Source organism: Symphalangus syndactylus, chromosome 11, assembly GCF_028878055.3.
Source record: "Symphalangus syndactylus isolate Jambi chromosome 11, NHGRI_mSymSyn1-v2.1_pri, whole genome shotgun sequence".
Taxonomy (NCBI): domain Eukaryota; kingdom Metazoa; phylum Chordata; class Mammalia; order Primates; family Hylobatidae; genus Symphalangus; species Symphalangus syndactylus.
In genome coordinates, this window is record NC_072433.2 from 68174764 (window position 1) to 68178216 (window position 3453).

Consider the following 3453-nt stretch of genomic DNA (forward strand, 5'->3'; position numbering starts at 1 on the left):
TAAAGCAAAATGAAGTTTAAGTTCAATCAGAAGCCACCAACTAACTTATATAACAAGGGACTTTCCAATGGCGGGGGGAGACCAAATAAGGCAACTACACAATCATAACCAAGCCATTATTTTCTTTGCCTTGCTTCCAAGTTACAAAAGCCTTTTCCTTGCATTCTCTTGGTAGAGCCCTGAACCACTTTTGATTTGGAGCTGCCCAATTTGTGAATTGCTGTTTGCTCAAACTCTTTAAAACATTTAATAGGACTTGACTTATCTTTTAACACTATATAGTAATAAAAAGGAACAAACCACTGATAAACTCAAATCGTGCTGCAATAAGCCAGACCAAAAGACTGCATCGTATATGATTCTATTCATATGAAGTTCAGAAACAGGAAAAACTAATCTATAATGAGAAAAAAAAATAGTGGTTACCTCTGGGGGTTAAGGTTGAGGACTGACTGGAAAGGGGTAAGAGGGAGTTTTCTAGGGTGATAGAGATTGGGTTATAGAAAGGTATATGTCATTATCAAAACCTGTAGGATGTTATCCTTAAGATCTGCATTTCATTATGTAAATTTTACCAAAAAAGTGAACTACAGTTAATAGGCAAGCTGAAGAATGTAGGCATGAAGAATACTGATATCTGTAACTTTAAAATGTGTCAAAATATAGGATGGATAGATGGATGGCTCCATATGTGATAAAGCAGAGATAGCCAAGTGTTAATGATAGAATCTAGGTGATAGGTAAATGGGTGCTTACTGTACAATTCTGTCAACCTTTCCGTGTGCTTGAATTAGTCATTATAAAATGTTGAGGGGTATGGCGTGGTGGGGGAGGGGGAGGAATCCCTAGTCTGAGTTTTGCCAATTCACATATCAAAAGTAAAGACAACTGGCAGTGAGAAGTCAACCTGTGGACAGTGATGGTCAACTGGAAGCCTCCTAACTCCTTGTCTCTGGCCTTTTGAAGGGGACCATGACTAGGCACTGAAAAAGAGGCAGTCTAATTCAGGATCCCTTTCCCTAATTACTTTAGCTGGTAGGTGCTGAAAAAAAATCTCTCTTCCCCCCAGGTTTTCCTGACTTCCAGCATCGTGAAGTCTTTTCCTCCTTGCAGACGAAACTCTATCCCTTTAGGCTTTGTCTTGTGTTTGTCTTTGTTAGGGCTCCTAGGCAAAGTAGAGACCATCTAATTTTTTCTTCTAATTAGATTTCACATTTGATTATTTACTACAAAGCTATTTGAAATGTCACACACCAATGTGTTTTGTCTTTTTTTTTTTTAAGAAAAAGTTTAACAGAAATGTCACTGTATTTACAGAGTAACTTCCTGGCACACATGAGGTCAGCTGGGGAACAGAAAGGACACGAGCAGATCATTAGAAATGGTCATTAAAGTAATTCCCCCGGGTAACAGGAACAGCACTTCCTGTGGTTTATAGGCCTTCTTTCTTCTGTTTGGCCAGGGGCTTTACTCCCCTTTATCCCGTGATGGCGGGGACCTGTAATAATATCTTGGGCCAGGTGCAGTGGCTCATGCCTGTAATTCCAACACTTTGGGAGGCCGAGGCAGGCAGATCACTTGAGGCCAGGATTTGATCACTTGAGACCAGCAGTTGATCATTTGAGACCAGCCTGGCCAACATGGTGAAACCCTGTCTCTACTAAAAATACAAAAATTGGCCAAGCGTGGTGGCTCAGGCCTGTAATCCCAGCACTTTGGGAGGCTGAGGTGGGTGGATCACTTGAGGTCAGGAGTTTGAGACCAGCTTGGCCAATATGGCAAAAACCTGTCTCTACTAAAAATACAAAAATTAGCTGGGGGTGGTGGTACACACCTGTAATCCCAACTACTGGGGAGGCTGAGGGTGGAGAATTGCTTGAACCCAGGAGGCGGAGGTTACAGTGGGCCAAGATTGTGCCACTGCACTGCAGCCTGGGTGACACTTGAGGACCAGCCTGGGCAACATGGTGAAAACTTGTCTCTACTAAAAATACAAAAATTAGCCCGGCATGGTGGTGGGGGCCTGTAATCCCAGCTACTTGGGGGCTGAGGCAGAATTGCTTGAACCCTGGAGTCGGAGGTTGCTGTGAACCAAGATTGCGCTACTGCATGCCAGCCTGGGAACAGAGGGAGACTGTCTCAAAAAAAAAAAAAAAAAAAAAAAAATAGCTAGACTTGATGGCACACACCTGTAATCCCAGCTAGAGGGAGGCTGAGGCAGAATTGCTTGAACCTAGGAGGTAGAGGTTGCAGTGAGTCGAGACTGCCATCACTACATTCCAGGCTGGGCGACAGAGTGAGACTCTCTCAAAAACAAAGTATTCTCCTTATAGTCTCTAATTCTATTCTCATTAGTCATTTAATCATGCACTTCTTTTCTTTCTCCCTGCTGGAACATTTTTAATTACAAGGTTCAATCTTTCATAGATAACTATTTGTCTGAATCCTTTCAACAGCTGGCCAGCCAACCTTTTCCTCACAGTCATGTTGCCTCATTAGGCCATTAACTTTACAGTTTTTAGTTTACTACCTGTGTAAAGAAAGCATCTTGCTAAGGGAAATCTATAGTTTGTTTACTGTTTCTCTTGGAGTTACTGACATTAAATACTTTTATATGTATTTGCATTACACATTTAAGAAGGTCTTGTTCTTAAAATAGATCAGCAACAAGGAAATCTTTTTGAGACAGGGTTTTGGTCTGTCACCCAGGCTGCTGAAGTGATGACATGATTTTGGTTTACTGCAGCCTCCACCTCCTGGGCTCAAGTGATCCTCCTACCTCAGCCTCCCAAGTAGCTGGGACTACAGGCACACACCACCATACCCAGCTAGTTTTTTTGGTATATTTTGTAGAGACGTGGTTTTGCCATGTTCTCAGGCTGAGGAAATCTAATCATCTTTACAACTTTGCCTTCTGAACTGTTACATACACTAACTTATAATTTGCTTTCCTGTTTTGCTTCACTGAGATGTTCTAGAGATGGGAATTAAAACTTTTTTTCTTCCTTAGAGTGCAAAAGCAGTGCCTTACAAACTTAAGCAGGCTTCAGATTATCTGAGATGTTTAAAAGGCAGATTCTGGGACCCATCCCTGATTCAAGAATAGCAGATACAACATTTTGAGAAACATTGCCTTTAAGGAAGTGGGTATGTCACACCCAATTTTAATCTCACAGAAACATAACGTGCTAACCTGAATATTTAAAACATATGTTTTATCATTTACATGTTTGCCCCAAGTTACCACCTTACAGTGCTGTTCCATAAGCTAATCTGGAAAAAGTGAGACTTGATTTTGACTGTTTCCTAACAACTGATCTTTGTTTTGTGTGACTCTTGGCTAATTCTATGTTTTCCTTTCTCTATTTTTAAGCTGACCATGGAGATATATTGCCATCAAAGTTTCTTTGAAATTTTGTGTGGGGTGTACAAAGAACAACAGGAGGCCAGCAC